This window comes from Asparagus officinalis, chromosome 2 (assembly GCF_001876935.1).
Source record: "Asparagus officinalis chromosome 2, Aspof.V1, whole genome shotgun sequence".
Lineage (NCBI taxonomy): Eukaryota > Viridiplantae > Streptophyta > Magnoliopsida > Asparagales > Asparagaceae > Asparagus > Asparagus officinalis.
Window position 1 is genome coordinate 68542932 of NC_033795.1, and position 18895 is coordinate 68561826.

The following is an 18895-nucleotide window of genomic DNA, read 5'->3' on the forward strand; positions in this document are numbered from 1 at the left end:
TATAGGTATGTTTGGTACCAAGCACAAAAAATTGTGCTTGGTAGTGAGGTATCACATCCCCTCCACTCATTCAAATGAGGGACCACATTCACATGGGTTGGATGTAGGCGTATAAAACTACTTATAGGTCCCTTAACACAGCTCGGCACGGTGATTCAACAAACCAACGAACCATCGGGTGACGTATCTAAACACGAGCGTTACATACTGTAGGCGTATAAAACTACTTATAGGTCCCTTAACACAGCTCGGCACGGTGATTCAACAAACCAACGAACCATCGGGTGACGTATCTAAACACGAGCGTTAGTCCACAACACCAAGGCCAAGTGACACACGACGAAGTGGATTAACGAGGCTACGAGGCTAACGAACCACACGCAAACAACAGAATAAATCTACTCGCGTTCGGAATCAAGCTAATGGATCGGTGAATCAACGAGTCATCCAACTATGGAACAGATTCGAACTCGAACACTGAGGCGGATTTACTGCCAAATCAGGATCCGAACTGTCAAATCAGAATTCAGATCAACGACGAAGCTCAGATAAACCACAAAGCCACGAAACCAGACAACGGACGACACGGCGAAACACCGGAAAGCTCGCAAACCAGCCACTGCAGATGATCCGGTGGCCCGAGCCACAACAAGGGCCGGGCGGCCAGCCACCAATGGTAGGCTCGGCCGAGCACCTTTGTGGCTGCTCGGCGGCCACCGCGCCACCATAATGATGTGTGGCCGCACGCACCTGGTGGTTGAGCTCGTGGCGACCACTGGTGGTGGCTCGTGCCGAGCACCCAAGTGGCCGAGCACTTGCCGACCACTCTGTTCTGGGCCCAGATCTGATCCCAAATCTGCTTTCAGTGCCTATAAATAGAGGGGTTGGTTCATTGTTTGGGAGGTTGGACTTTTGGGAGGCGAAACTCTGCTGGATTAAGAGCTCAACTTTGAAGTTTGGAAGCTTTGACGACTTGGACTTTCAGATCTGGTTCTTGGCGATCATCCACGTCAAACAAGGCAGGAGTTCGAGAGAGAGATCAGATCTGAGATCTACACGGTTATCCTCCGGATCAAAACTTGGTTTTTGATCCCGAGAAGAGTATCGATTTCGCTTGGTCGATTTCGATTACTAAATGCTATTATTTCCTTGGTGAAATAGTACCCCCGTTTGTTATTTCCTTCGCGAAATAGCACCCGTCATACCGTGTAGATCCGACCGGATCAAGATCGCGCGATGGTCCACGGATTAACCCCGGCGCAGGCAAAGAACCCACAAAAGCGAGAGACCGCAAAACAGAATCTCGCGATTCGTTCGACATAAAAGGAAAGTTGTAATTTTTATTTTTTTTTGATTTTGTTATAACCGGATCTTATAAAAAAACCGGATCTTTTGTAATCGAAAAACTATTACTCAAAAGTGCAATAGAATCGAAGAACGCAACTTTTACCGCGAACAATCTGGCGACCACAGTGGGAGCCACCGATCTCGCTGCCGAGATTATTGCGTCGCAGCCGTGGATCTCAATCCCGGTCGAGGAGGAGGTCGAATATGAGTTCGACCAACAAAAGTTCGAGGAGTATCTATCATCCTCGTCCGGATCCACCTCCCCCCGCAAGTCCAAGAAGTTCTCCTCCAGGAGAAAAGTTCGTTGGTACGAAGAAGTACAGAACACCAACGAAGCTCTCGCCCCAACTGATGCCAAAGTCGCATCAGGTGAAGCCCCACCGACCTCCAACCAGGTCAAACCTGTTCTCACCAATGTCTCCACCGTTGAGGGCGTTGTGACTCTCTCGAAAAGAGCCCGCCAGAGGCGACGTTAAGGCATGGCGCGGCAACTCGCATAGGCGATGGAGTCCACCGACGGAGTCCGCTATAACGCGGATCTGAAGAGCAGGAGAGGCAAACAGCCTCAACAAATAATGAATGGCAGCTCCTCCAAGCCGCCAACGAATGAATGGATCCGTGTCAAACGGAATCGTTCAACGCTTGATGAGCGCATTCGCAAGCGCCGCGCACTGTCAGCGCAAGCACGGGCTCAAGTCCAAGAAGCCCACAAGACTGCAGAAGGAAGTGGCCAAAACCCCGCCCCCACCCCGCCAAGTCTGGAGGCCGAAGTCTGAAGCGGCGATTCAGGCTAAAGAGCAACCTTCGCAGCCTTCAGCAAAAGTTCAACCTCCGGCGAACTACTCTAAATCGCCGATAATTCTCATGGCTACTCCGGAAGATCACGCAGAATCATCCCGAAGAAAGAAGCAGTTTTGGAGCGCCTCGGTCCACTTCCCGATGGACGATGCAAAGCTCCAGTTCAAGAACGTTTGGGCCCGATAAAGAAGCCCCGAACGGCTCAACATGCTGGGGGTCGCCGCCACCCTCAACATGACAAAGAGATTAGGGCAGCTAGGTGCACCAATTTGCGTATTGAAGTCCAGGAGCCCATTGAGAACTCACGCCCAAAAAGGCATGTCTCGAGGCGCGTGACTCTTGAAAGCCCAAAGAAGACAGTTCGCCCTCAGAAGGAAACATTATCATCTGATGACGATAGCGTTATACCTAAGAAGTCATGTCAACACACGATAGGTTACTCCGACCGTCAAGCCGACGAGTTGTACTATCGTGATGGGAGTACGAGAAAAACCAGGAAAATGAGTCCTCGAGAACAAGAAACTCAATGCCCCTGTTCCAAACTCATTCGGGCAGTATTGTCTGAGTGTAACTGCATCAAGACAGTTCCTGAAAGAGTTTCGGTTTTCGAAAGACTCAGTACTGAAACGCCAAAACCAAGGCCTAGGCGTTTCCAACGAAGAAGAATGGTGGTTGAAGACGGAGAATTTCTGAGGGTCACCACTAATATGACCAGCAAAGGGACATCGGCACGGGATAATCTCGAGTCGATTCTGAAAGCACCCTGGTGTATAACCCGTCTGCAGTCTGGAACCATCAAACGAGCAACTTATGGTAGGATTCGGACAAGGTTACCTTCAGAAGATGAAGAGGACAACCCCGCGAGGCACTTATGATAAGTGCGGAACAAGTGGCCAAGATGCTTGAAGAAGCCATGGCTAAACAACAGGAGAGATTCAGGTTCGAAATGCAGATGGCCATGCAGAATATGAGAGAAATGCATGACCAACAAATCCAAGCACTGACAAACCAGCAAGGCGAACCAAGTCGTCGTAACCAGGTTCATCAGGAAGATGAGGACATGAATGCGAATGAAGTTCATAATGCCAATAATCCTCCCGTCAATGCAGAGGGTGGTAACGAGAATGCTAGTGAAAACACAGGTGAAAGCTTGAAGATCAAAAACCTCGAGAGCAAAATCAATACGTTGATTTCCGCTCAAGAGATGAAGAAGACGGGTATTCCTTGTCCATACCCAAGAGAATGGGAATCAATCCCTTATCCGGCGAAGTTCAATCTAATTAACTTCACGCCGTTTAATGGGATGGGTTCACCCACTCAGCATTTGATTTACTTCAAATCACACCTGGGGGTTATCTCTGGTAATGAGCCTCTGATGGTACGGTCCTTCGTTGGCACTCTTCGTGGAGCCGCCTTCGACTGGTATCGCCGCCTCAAGCCCGGAAGCGTGAATAGCTGGGACGATATGAAGACTAAATTCCTTGCTAACTTTTTCGACGACGACACCGAGATATCCATCGGGTCGTTACTTGACGAAAAACAAAAAGATGAGGAATTGGTTGATACCTTCGTCAAAAGGTTCCGGAACAAGGCGATGAACTGTCGGGACCGGATCACTGAGGAGTTCATTCTCCAGACTTGCCATAACAACCTTGCATTGGACGTGTTGGAAGCAATGGGGACAGCACCGTCCAAAACATAGAAGGATTTGAAGGTCCGAGGAGAGCAAGCCGAGCGATTCCTCAGAAGGAAGAAGGCGAAAAGAGGCCAACAGGCGACGAATGCTCCGCAACAGAATTTCGTCCCACAGGGGAAAGGTAAGGCACATGCTAATGCAGTTGATGCTAATCAAAATTTCCAATTGCAACCTCAGCAACAGCCGCAACAACAAGCACCACAACAATCTCGGGGGCAATGGCAACAACGGCCTCAGAAGCAGAAATCTTCGGAGCCAAGGTTTCCTAAAGTGTACTCCTTCAAAGATGACGAAGTTCCCGGCATCTTTAAGTACCTATTGGAGAATAACAAAATGGGGTTAGCAAAGTGACGGATCCGAAGTATTGCGCATACCATAGAGCGGTCCATCACCCTACGAAGTCATGCTACCATCTCAAGGATAAAATCCAGGCGTTAATTGATGTAGGCGTCATAACCCCGAAGCCGTCCAAGAATGTCGGAGCAAATGCAGTATCAATCAGCTTTGGATCGGTGCCCACAGCATGGTTTAAACCAGAGCGCATAACCAAAGTAGGAATGAAGATAGTGAATGACGACCCATATGGGCAGCGCCAAAAAGGACTTGTGCCACACACAGCCCCAAACGGCAAAATCCTCTGGGTTCATCCCGGCCTAATGACGATCAGTGGACGACTTCCTCGACCAGAAAGGGTAAAGGCAAGTCCTGCAATGCTACCTCCGCGATCTTCGAAGAGGATGGTGATGAAGCTCCTACCTTCCCGCTCTCCGAAGAAGAACTAGAAGTCTTGGTCACTAGAAGCGGAAATGAGTATCACTTCAACTACCCATCACCTAGTGATTAGTTAGCTGAGCTGGGGGTAACTAAACGGGGACCAGCCAAAACTCTCACGGAGATGGGTGTGATTACGACTCCTAGACCGGTTGAAGAAGCTCGATGACAGCCGGTTGATAAACAAAAAGAAAAGAGGCCCCAGGAGGTTCAGAATCCGAAGCAGTCTCGTTTCAATCGCCCGATTGGAAGAGATAAACCGGAAAGCTCAAACACTCCGCACGTCTTCGATATTATGGCTCAACTAGCTAACATCCCAGCGCGGATAACATTGTATGAGTTGCTACGGTTGTCTAAAGAAACAAGGGAAGCCTTGCAAGAAGCCTTGGCCAATTCAGAAGTGTTCATTACTCAGATCAAGCCAGTACCTGAAGAGCCAGAACCGTTAATTCAACGTCCACAGGCACTGTCATCTATGGATTCAACACTAGCGGGTCAAGACCCTTAGGTAAGATCCGGGTAAAATGTCAAATGGGAGATTTGAAGACAGAAGTCACATGTTATGTGATCGATGCCGAGACTTCATATAACTTACTATTGGGTCGGCCTTGGATCCATAGTAACGTTATAATCCCCTCCACTCTCCATTAGTGTTTGAAATATGTTGACACTGATAATAAGGTTAGGACGGTGGTCGTGGATAAGCAACCATTCAAAGGGTATGGGAATTATTTCACTGATTCTCTCCTTTATGGTAACGAATCCGATACTGAATCATCAGCCCATGGCACGGACAACGGAGAAGAAGCTGATACCGAAGACGGATTTGATTATAATGGAGGTTATGTTTTAAATGACATTGTACCCTTTGTAATCAACCTTGACGATGAACAATCGTCAGAGGGCAGTTGTAACTGGCAACTTGCCAATAATGAAATAAATAACGATTTAGAATACTCACTGTCTCTTGATGATGTGATAAAAGAATTGCATGATAATCCTGATTTATATATGCCGCTGCGATCGTTCTATATAACAAAGAAACACCTGCAACATTCTTTCAGAACAACCCTGGTCATTCCTACCAAAATAGGAGGCGAAAGAGAAGTGATTTATGGTAAAGGAGAGGGTTTTCCATTACTAGATCATTTCTTAAGGGAAGATGAGAATGATGACAAACCTAGTCAGCATCTATCTAAGTATAGCCCAGAAGCACGCAAGCTCATAGAAAAACAGGGATATGATTTCACACTCGGAGAAGGTTTATACTTCGATCGAGGTCCTCGTATTCCAGCCAAAGCGGCATATGTACCAAAAGGGAAACCGGACGATTATTATAAATACAGACGAGGGTTAGGGTATGAATCTTCTTCAGAAGACGAATGTTGCTGGTTAATCAATGACCAATCATCTGAGCAATACAAAGATGGATATCCGTCAGATTCCTCGGAATGAGATTCCGATACAAGTCTGGGAGAAGCATTCAAAGCCCTAATGGCGAACATGGCTACTGCTGATCCGTCCACAATGGAGAACGATGATCAAGTGCCAACATGGGAAGACCCGTGGGTTCATCACCTGAACATACAGTATGGTGATAGGTTCGAACAGAGGGAGCCCCCCACTAAAGATAAAGTAATCCAAGTTAACATGGGTGACGAGGCCAACCCAAAACCTATATTCATCAGCGATAGTCTTCCCTCAAATAAGAAGGAGGAATTAATTGCTCTCATCAGAGAATATATTAACGTCTTCGCTTGGAACTATGAAGACATGCCAGGCCTCGACCCTAATATAGCAATGCACCGCCTCGATATCAAGTCGGATGCCAAACCTGTCAAACAACAGCAAAGACGGTTTTGTCCGCAGATTATGGAAGCTATTGAGGTAGAGGTCAAGAAATTGATCGAATCAGGATTTATCCGAGAGGAGCAACATCCAGACTGGCTAGCCAATATTGTTCCAGTCATGAAGAAGAACGATAAAATTAGGATTTGCATCAACTTCAGGGACCTGAATACGGCATGTCCAAAAGACGACTTTCCTCTCCCAATCACGGATGTCATTATCGACAATACATGTGGATTTGAGAGAATGTCTTTTATGGATGGTTTTTCAGGATATAACCAAATCAAGATGCACCCAGATGACGAGAAGCATACAGCGTTCAAAACGCCCCTCGGTGTCTTTTGCTACATGGTGATGCCTTTCGGTCTAAAGAATGCAGGCGCTACATACCAGCGAGCAATGACTAAGATTTTCCAAGAACATCTCAGGAAAACAGTCGAGTGCTACGTGGATGATTTGGTTGTAAAAAGCCGCAACAAAGAAGATCACATCAAGGACTTGAAGACGATGTTTGATCTCATGCGGAGTCATCAATTGAAGATGAACCCCACTAAATCCTTCCTGGGAATGTCCAGCGGAAAATTCCTTGAATTCGTCGTCACCACTAAAGGTATACATATCGATCCTGATAAGGTGAATGCAATACATGAACTGCAACCCCCTAGAAATCTATGAGAACTCAGAGGATTGCAAGGGCATTTAGCTTACATCCGGCGGTTCATCTCAAATCTTTCTGGGAAATGCCAACCATTCTCTAAACTAAACAAGAAAGGGGTGTCATTTATCTGGGACGACGCCTGCCAAAAAGCATTCGAAGATATCAAAACATATCTGACGAATCCTCCTGTTCTCGTTGCACCAAAATCAGGCAGACCGTTCTTGATTTATCTCAAGGCGATGAACCACTCGATAAGTGCTTTACTAGCACAAGACGATGATAATGGTCATGAACAGGTAGTCTATTACCTAAGTCGGACCTTGATAGGCGCCGAGTCTCGATATTCGATGATTGAGAAAGAATGCCTCGCATTGGTATTCACAATACAAAAGATGCGGCATTACCTGGTTGGACAGACGATTTACGTCATTTCCAACGTTAATCCAGTACGGGTATTTATGACGCAACCGACCTCTATGAATTGGCGGTTAGCAAAGTGGGCCCTTCTCTTGTCCCAATATGATTTGCACTTCAAACAGCAGAAGTCGATCAAAATACAAGCGATTTGTGATCTTTTGGCGGCAAACCCGACAACGGATACGGCAGAAGTATATGATGACTTGCCGGATGAAACCCACGAGGTTAACACTACATCGCACCAACAAGTATGGCAATTATATTTCGATGGTGCTTCGAGGGCAGTTAATAGGCCAATAACCCCCAGATGTCCTAAAGTCTCCTCCGGAGTTGGAGTTGTTTTAGTTTCCCCGGGGATGCATGTGATGCCTCGGGCTTATTCACTGACTAGTCCATGTTCCAATAACGTAGCTGAGTACAACGCGCTTCTCATTGGACTCAGTTTCGCCAAGGAGCTGGGGATGTTTAGAGTATTTTTAATGATTTCTATTGCCTGATTTTATCCTTTTTGGACTATGGGATGTGATTTTTACATCCAATAAATAATTTATGTTGAATGTAATCATAGTGTCTGTGTTAGAGTAGTATTATATGCCCTTAAACATCCAATATATTTTTATTAAATATTAATTAAGTTTTATTGATACACATATTGTTTTGGGTATCTTTTATATAATTGTTATATTATCCTTAGAAATTATTTTGTTAGATCATGCATTGTGATGGTCACTTACTTGGAGATATGATCTAATTCGGAGGTTTCTTAAATTTGTACTGAAACTATAACTAGTAAAAGATAACTTTGTTATAACAGGTTATTATGCATGACAACGACATATGAGATGTGATGGTTGATCTCAGCTATCAGGAATGAAGATTCCCCGTGTGTATGTCATAAGCTCATATTTAATATGTGTAGCACAAGTCCTTATTTGGGTTCTCTAGGACGAGACACCTAAAAGATAGAGAATTCAAATTGTTACGTGGTCCCTTAGACTTGATAATATTATCATTTTCGATTTGATAATTTAGTATACTTGAGCGTTTACACACGTCAACCACGTCTTGGCCGTTCGAGACATGGGGTATGGACATTGTCGGTCCTATTTTTCCCCCTTCAGTCAAAGGTGATCGATTCATTCTCGCAATCACGGATTACTTTTTAAAGTGGGCTGAAGCAATTCCGCTTAGAGAAGTGAAGACGAACAACGTCATCAGTTTCATCAAACATCATGTCATATACCGACACGGCGTGTCGAGACAGATCATTCATGACAACGGTCCACAGTTCATAAGCAACGCCTTCGTCAGGTTTTGTGACAAATTCAAAATTGAAGATGTGTCGTCAACAGCTTATTATCCCGCCGCAAACGGACTAGCTGAGGCTTTCAACAAGACGATCATTAAGATCCTGTCAAAGCTCGTGAAGACCAATAAACAAGATTGAGATGATAAACTCGGTGAAGCACTCTGGGCTTATCGTACCACCATACGCACACCTACAGGAGCTACCCCATATTCATTGGTATACGGATGTGAAGCTGTGCTACCATTGGAAATCCAAATCCCATCACTTCGGATCGCCCTCGCGACACAACATCAAAAATGTCTCGAAGAACTCGAAAGGTTGGATGAAAAGCGCTTGGAAGCTCAACAACACATTGAGTTTTATCAAGCCAGAATATCTAGGGCTTTTAACAAAAGAGTCCGACAGAGAAGCTTCAAGGAAGGAGATCTGGTCCTCGCTGCTCACCGACCGATAATCCTCAACTCTAAGAAGAAAGGTAAATTTGAACCTAAATGGAAAGGACCATTTGTGATAGACACAATCTACTCAAACGGCGCATATCGCCTGATTACTTAAGAGGGCGCCAGACAATTAATGCCAATAAATGGGAAATTCCTGAAAAATACTATCCCTAGTACATTCTGGATAACCCATTTACCGGGAAGTTCCTTGAAGAATATTACACTTAATATTCTAGAGGATAACTCAAAATCATTTTCACCACCAAAATCCCTCACTGATCAATTTCAATTGACAGTGAGTCCACCAAAAGTGTCTTTCCGGCCCTCTTGACTCTTTCCATGAACAAGAGGACCACTTTCAGTTCAGAGTCCCCTTTCGATAAACGAAAGAACTCCCTTCTTTTTCTCTTTGGTTAAGCCTTCTCATGGTTATAACCGAAGTTGAAATTTCACTTCGATAAACGAGGAACTCATCTTCAGTTTAGATAACCAGTCCTATAAAAGGTAAGTTTATCTAGATTTTCCAGATTTTCGGAGTGGAGATCCCACTTCTAGTTTCTTTTGCGCTGGAAATAGAATATAAAATTCTTCCTTTCCAGAATTAAGGAATAGAATATAAAATTCTTCCTTCCTTGTATTCGGGTTCGCCTTCACCCTAAAAGAAGACCGGGAAATAGAATATAAAATTCTTCCTTTCCCGCACCGGTCTTTTTCAAAATTTATCAATCTAGGATTCATCCTAGGAAGTTTATCCCGAATCCTAAGCAGGGATAAGTTTGCGCCTAACACGCGCTGCCGGTTTAGTCTTTTTCCGTAGAAAAAGACACCAGAGTTCGATTCTGGGGTATTCTATCCTGAAACCTAAGCAAGGATAAGTCTGCGCTTAACCCGCGCTGCCGGTTAGTTCTTAACCGTTAAAAAGAACACTCATTCGCATATTCAACATTGTGGCAGGTTGTTATTAATAACACCAAAATCCATGCCTTACACGCATGGGGAATTTCATCCTGAATCCTAAGAAAGGATATATCGACGCCTAATACGCGTCACCGGGTTAGTCTTTCTCCATAGAAAAAGACACCAGAATACCAGTCTGGGGTATTTTATCCCGAAGCCTAAGTAGGGATAAGTCAGCGTCTAATACACGTTGCCGGGTAGCCTATTCCCGTAATAATGGCGAAGCCTAAGTATTAGAAGTCATAGCACAAAGTCTCAAAGAATTCACTCTCTTAGCACAACGTTACATGCGGAACGGATTTAGACAATTCGCATGCTAGCCCGACTCAAACGGTAGTCGGTAAAGGCTTATCAAACCCGTTGAAGGCCGAGGGTTAGCCAAAAATCCTAAAGTCGACGCCTAACACACGTTGCCGGGTAGCCTATTCCTGTAACAATGGTGAAGTCTATGTATTCGAAGTCGTAGCATCAAGTCTAAGGGAGTTTATTCCTTTAGCACAACGTCACATGCGGAACGGACTTAAAACAATCCGCATGTAAGCCCGATTCAAATGGTAATCGGTAAAAGCATGTCAAATCCGTTGAGGGCCGATGATTCGCCAAAAATCCTAAGTCAACGTCTAATACACGTTGCTGTTTAGTATTTTCACAGGAGAAGGACGAAGTCTACGTATTCAATATCGTAGCACTAAAAGGGTTAACTCTTTTAGCATAACGTCACATGCGGAACGGACTTAAATAATCTGCATGCTAGCCCGACTCAAACGGTAGTCGGTAAAGGCGCATCAAACCCGTTGATGGCTGAGGGTTTGCCAAAAATCCTATATATACGAGAGTCACTGACGCATCCTTAGACATCCAACAAATTCAGGATAAGATCCACACGTGCAGATGAATCAGCTTTAATAGTTGGTCCTGTAGCCCCATATTTAGGACCGCCATGCTCCAATACCTCAAGAGCTTAAACTATGTATACTCCAACAAATGTCAAGTGATCCGAAACCCTAGGTCAACGCCGATCAACGCGTAACCCTAGGTCAACGTCAGTCAACGCGTTGCGACCAAAAGTCAATGAATAGTGATCTAAAACCCTGAGTCAGCACGATGTGACGGAGATAATCAGTTCAAACGAGGCTGAACCAGACCAAACCAGGTTGAACCAGTCTTGAACCAGACCAAACCAGGTTGAACCAGTCTTGAACCAGATTAAACCAGTTTGAACCAGATTTGGACCAAAAGTCAAATTGGAGCTGAACCGAGTATCGAAACGACTTCAAATCGACCGATGGCCGATTCAGCTCATTATCAGGCCGGTTCAGCTCATTCGGGCACGAAAAATACTCCAATAAGGATAACTCAACAACACTACGCCGGACAACGCGTCGCAAATAAAGACTCAATGCCAACAATCAATGGTCAGTTCTATGTTGAACCAGCAAACACGAGCTAAAGATCAAAAAATCAAGAATCGACTTCAAGTTCAAAATTCCGACAACGGTCAGACAATAAATGCAGCACCGGAACCCTTACAGACATTCGACAAAGTACCGAATAGCCTGAAGGATTAAAGGAATCAAGAACAGAAGCCATTCCAAGGTCCTGTTACACCGATTGAAGGTTGGGACAATCATATCCAAAGCATTCCAGACTTTTCTATAAAAGAACGAGGCTGAAACACTTTGGAGGGGGTATCTGTAGGCGTATAAAACTGCTTATAGGTCCCTTAACACAGCTCGGCACGGTGATTCAACAAACCAACGAACCATCGGGTGACGTATCTAAACACGAGCGTTAGTCCACAACACCAAGGCCAAGTGACACGCGACGAAGCGGATTAACGATGCTACGAGGCTAACGAACCGCACGCAAACAACGGAATAAATCCACTCGAGTCCGGAATCAAGCTAACGGATCGGTGAGTCAACGAGTCATCCAACTGTGGAACGGATTCGAACTCGAACACCGAAGCGGATCCTATAAATAGAGGGGTTGGTTCATTGTTTGGGAGGTTGGACTTTTGGGAGGCGAAACTCTGCTGGATTGAGAGCTCAACTTTGAATTTTGGAAGCTTTGAAGACTTGGACTTCAGATCTGGTTCTTGACGATCATCTACATCAAACAAGGCAGGAGTTCGAGAGAGATCAGATCTGAGATCTACACGGTTATCCTCCGGATCAAAACTTGGTTTTTGATCCCGAGAAGAGTATCGATTTCGCTTGGTCGATTTCGATTACTAAAGACTATTATTTCCTTGGTGAAATAGTACCCCCGGCTGTTATTTCCTTCGCGAAATAGCACCCGTCATACCGTGTAGATCCGATCGGATCAAGATCGCGCGGTGGTCCACGGATTAACCCCGGCGCAGGCGAAGAACCCACAAAAGCGAGAGACCGCAAAACAGGATCACGCGATTCGTTCGACATAAAAGGAAAGTTGTAATTTTTATTTCTTTTTGATTTTGTTGTAATCGGATCTTATAAAAAATCGGATCTTTTGTAATCGAAAAACTATTACTCAAGAGTGCAATGGAATCGAAGAACGCAACTTTCACCGCGAACACATACATAGATACATACATATATATATAATCATTATTTACATTCCAGAACCTTGCCGTTATAATTATTTTACAACGCAAAACACTCCTTTTGATGAACATAACACCACTGAAGTTGTATTTTCCATATAAGCACTTCTTTACACATATCCACAACCAAAATTTTAGATTATTGCATAGCTATCTCGGATCTAAAAAATTTAAAAAATGGGGTGAGCTAAAGCTTAGTGAGAACATTTACCACTAGAGTTGCTAGATATATAACAACATAAAAATAATAATTTCCAGAAATAGTGAAATATAAGTTTGGCGTAGGATATTTCAAAAATGGCAAAACATGATCCAAAAATAATATACTATTGTTATATGCAAGAAAGAAAGTGCAAGCTAAATATATCGTACGTATTCCAAAATAAAAATCTCTATAAAAACAAGTAATTGTTAAGACATCGTTTGGATATCATGGTGTTTTTCTTATTGTGTTTTTGTAAAAAAAAAACACCATGATATTGTGTTTTTCCCTTAAAATGTTTTCAAAACACCATGTTAAGTGGTTTTGGTCAACACTAGTTTGACCCATTATAACATTAGTATTAAAAATATTATTAATATATTATATATTAATTATAATAAAATATATTATAAATAAAAGGTTATAATATTTACTTTACATTATTATAATATTACCGGTATTAAATGTAATACAATATAATATTATATAATGTACTATAATATTATGTTGTACTTTAATGAGTTATATTATATTGTAATTATTACATGTTATTTTCAAATATCTATATATTTAATTATTTTAGTATATCAATTTGTTATTGTTGTATATTATATTAATATTTTATAATAATGTTATTTTATTATTAATATAATATTGTACTATGATTAATATAATATAATATTATACTATTATTCATATAATATAATATTATTAATAATGTTAATATTATGTTATTATAGTATGTTATTAATAAATTAATATATTATAAATATTATAATATTATATAATATATTATAGTTTTTAGTATGTTATAGTTTATTAATAGTACTTTAATAATTTATTAGTATTTATGATATAAATAAATATTATTATATTATGAATATATTATTCTTACATTAACATTTGTTAGAAAGAAATTATTTTATTATTACAAATTATTTTACTTTATTATAAATTATGTTATTTATTACATAATATATTAATATTTTATATATTATATAACATTTACTATACAATAAGTTATCATAATATTATTATTATATTGTTATGTAATTATTAAATATGTTACTATTATATAATATTTTATAATTATTATTTTATTACAATTTATAATATTTATATAATATATTATGTTAGATATTATATAAACACATTTTCAAACTCAAAATCAAAACATCAAATTTAAACACCTAAACGGTGTTTTGAAATAAGTGTTGTGTTTTTGGTTTGAGGATGATTTAGCTCAAAAAACACCATGGTTTTCAAACGCATGGTGTTTTATTTTTAGTAAAAACACCATGAAAACAAGTAAAACACCATGGTATCCAAACGGGGCTAAATTATTATTCTAGGCGTTTTCTTCAGTCGACTGAACACATTCATCAGTCGACTGATAACACTGTATCAGCCTGATTTGAATAGTAAAACTAATCTTAGAAGTGCCTTTAAAAATAGCAAATAAATTCCAAAAAATATAAAACTTTGGGAATCATTGTAAACATGTAAATGAACATGTTACAAAAAGAATTTTTGGAATTGCACTTCTAAATAGTGAAAACTCATCATTTTTCAAAACAAGTCTAAAACATGAAAATACAACAACACTTGTTTTGTCATTTTGACTAAACCATGTTTTGAAAACTTTATAAAATGATTATATAGACTTAATGATACTATAGTATTGCATATTATTATGTCATTATTATATTATTATTATTATTATTATTAACTTTTATTATTTTCATTAGTTTATTTATTATTTATTATTATTTATTTATCATATAATGCATTATTAACATATTAAATATTGATATTTAATATGTTATTATACTATTATATAAGATATTTTATTTATTATATTTTTATATTATTTAATAAATATTACTAATATATTAAATTAACTATAGAATATAGTATAGTATAGTATAATATAATAATCATGTTGATAATAACTCTATATTAATTACATTTAATATATAATGTTAGATATTATATTAACACATTCTCAAACTTAAAATCAAAACATCAAATTTAAACACCTAAACGGTGTTTTAAAATAAGTGTTGTGTTTTTTATTTGAGGACGATTTAGCTCAAAAAACATCATGGTTTCCAAACGCATGGTGTTTTATTTTTGGTAAAAAATACCATGAAAACAAATAAAACACCATGGTATCCAAACGGGGCCAAAGAAAATAAACTATTAAACTTAGTAAAACCAAAATATTATTATTTTCTCAAAATCATAGCCAAATCTCAGAATCTCAAATCTCAATGAGACGTACATAACATGTAAGAACCACCTCATACGTCACATTGAGGCTACAAATTTTTGCCCAATAGTATGAGAATGCCAAAAGGCATCACATAACACATAGTTCCCGGGAACAGAATGCACCTAACTCTGCTATAGGCTGCCAGCCACATCACAAACGCTCAAAAAGGACCACATCACAAATGCCAAAAGGCCACATCACAAATACTCATAATAGGCCACATAATAGTGCTTGTAACCATATGGTAGGCACAACATATCACTCCGCAGTGGACTTTCTAAGGATATTGCAAACATCAAGAATCGCTTGTCAAATGGCTTGATTTTAGAAAGACATCTCTTGTCACGTTATTTGATTTCAACAACATCACTTATCAAATTGCTAATTTTTTTAAAAACTCATTAGTTGACACATTACTTGATCTCGAAAACATGTAATATTGGTACAAATTTATTAGCTTGTGAAAATTTCAAACACTTTCAAATTAAGTGAACATGAGTAAACTCATCATATCAATTAAAATGGTGCAACAAATTCACTTTATTTACTTTTTATTTCAAATATCAAATCATGAAAAATCTATTGAACTTGTTAAACTGCTGAAACATAATTAAACCACTTATTTCTTTGATAAATTGATATTTATAGTTATTAAGTATCACGTGAGAATCAAAATCACTTATCACATTTATATAAAATCAAATTTATTTTCAATATCTCATAAGAAGTCAAAATCATATTATGAGTTAGGCCACAAGATAATTGATCAAATTATATATCATTTCTATACATGAAGAAAAAACATAGAGTAATTATTTCTTGAAACACAAGATCAATCCATTATAATACACATGGAATTTTATATTATAAAAGAAAGAGTAATTATTTCTTGAAACACAAGATCAATCCATTATAATACACATGGAATTTTATATTATAAAAGAAATACTAGTGAGAAATGAACTCATCTCTAATGAGTACAACTTCCCTCAAAATATTACTCCCCCGAATATCAACCAGATCCTATAATATAAAGATATAAGACTAATGTTAATTCAAAACAAGTATATATTATAGGTTAATCACTTCAAATTTGGAGTCAATTAGATTCCAGTATAATCAAATAATAAGTACTATCTATAATTAAAGTACGCATTGGCTTTTTGCTAATTTTTGTCAATTTATCATAATTTCTATAATATTATTCTAGAAGTTTTGGACCTAGTAATAATTTTAGACAGTTTTTGGAGTTTTCTAAACAATTACATGAGCTTAATTGCTTAACTAGTATGACTTAATAATTTTAGACAGTTTTTGGAGTTTTCTAAACAATTACATGAGCTTAATTGCTTAACTAGTATGACTCTTCTGGGCCTGTGGGTAATTAATAGAGTAAGAGGGGTCTAAATAAACTTTTCATCTCTTTTATTTATTAGACTCACATACAAACTTATAAACTTTTAGGGGTTCCAAAGAAATTTACTATTTTAGTTTAGTTTTCTCTCTCTCCTTCATCGATCTCCTTCTTCTGACTCGATTCCTTTTTTCTTTTTCTCTTTTTTCCTCTTTCTTCTTTTTTTATTTCTTTCTACAGTTGACCAGGCGTAAGCCACCTCCTGCTCCTCCGTCAAAGTGGCCTCTCGATGGCGAGGCTCCTTGGTGATTGGGGGTCGACAACGAGGTCCTCGCTAGTGGTTAGTTATGTATTTCTCCCCCCCCTTCAATTCCTTAAGAAATCAAAGAACAAATGCTTCATCAATTCCAAGAAAATCAAAGAAAACAAATGAGAAGAAGTACTATACTTTGATTGGATTAAATTTAGGGTGAGATTCTTTTTTTTCCTCTTTCCTTTCCACTTCTTCTTCTTCTTCTTCTTCTTGTTTTCTTTTTTCTTTTTTCCTTATCCCCCCTCTTTATATCCTGTCTTTGAGGCGGTGCAAACCACCGACTAGAGTGAGGCGGTGGTGAATAGAAAGGGTTTGGGTATTTTTTCATAGCACCCCGGTGCAAACCACCGACTAGAGTGAGGCGGTGGTGAATAGAAAGGGTTTGGGTATTTTTTCATAGCACCCTTCACACTTTATGATTTATAGGTAATTCCCTTTTTTTTGTTATTTGCTTGGGTTTATTACACTCTCCGGTCCTAATAAGAAATTTCTTCCTTGAAACTTAATGTACCTTAATCTTCAAAGAGGTCTAGATATTTCTCTAGCATAGAATCTCCCGTTTCCCAAGTAGCTTCTCTTTCAGAATGATTCTTCCATTAAACTTTTACATATTTAATGGTTCGACGCTTAAGTACTTGTTCCTTACAATCCGCAATGTGCTCAGGTTTCTCCTCATAAGTCAAGTCAGGCTTGAGTTCCTCTGGAGATAATTTGACAATTTCATTTGGATCTCAGATGAACTTTTAGAGCATCGCTACGTGAAATACATCATGTATTCGAGATAGGAATGGTGGTAGTGCTAATTTATACGCCACTAGACCAACTCTTTCTAGAATCTCAAAAGAACCGATGAATCTCGGGCTTAACTTCCATTGGATTCGAAATCTTTTTACTCCTTAGGTAGTGAAACCTTTAAGAAAACATGATCGTCCATCTAAAATTCCAATTCTCTTCTGATCAGCATAACTCTTTTGATGATTTTGTATAGTGCAAATACTATTCTCTAACTAATTGGATCTTATCAATTGCTTGTTGTACTAACTCTGATCCAAAAAGTTTTCTTTCTCCAACATCATCCCAATGAATAGGAGACCTATATTTTTGCCATAAAGAAGTTCATATTGTGTCATCTTAATACCAGCTTGATAGTTGTTAGTATATGCAAACTCGACCAAGGGTAGATAATCCTCCCATGATCCTTTTATTTCCAGTACATAACATCTCAACATATCTTCTAGTATTTGAATTGTCTTTTCTGATTGGTCATCCGTCTGTAGATGGTAAACTAAGCTAAATTTTAGTTTAGTATGAAGAGCCCTATATACATTTTTTTAATATTCTGATGTGAACCTAGGATCTCTACCAGAGACTATTGATATTGACACACCATGCAATCTTACTATCTCAGCGATGTATATTTTAGTTAGCTTTTCTAATGAAAATTTCATATTGATAGGTAAAAATATATGTTGACTTAGTCAATCGGCCAACAATCACCCATATCGCATCATTCTTTTTCAAAGTCTTTGAAAGGTAGGTGATAAAATCCATGATGATCTTTTCCCATTTTTACATTGGTATATCCTAATTTTGGACTAATCCAGCTAGTCTTTAATGTTCAGCCTTTACTTATTGGCAAGTAAAACATTATGCGACATAAGTAGCAATTTCCTTCTTCATGTTATTCCACCAATAGATTTCTTTTAGGTCTTTATACATTTTTGTAGATTTAGGATGCATACTATACAGAGAGTGGTATGTCTCCTTTAGAATCTTTTTTCTTTATCTCTGGTATATTAGACACACAAACTCTAGCTCCAAAACTCAAGGACCCATCTTTATGTATCTTAAATTCACTTCGAGTGCCTTCTTCCACCTCTTTCTTTATCTTCACTAGTTGAGGATCCTTATGTTAGTTTGCTT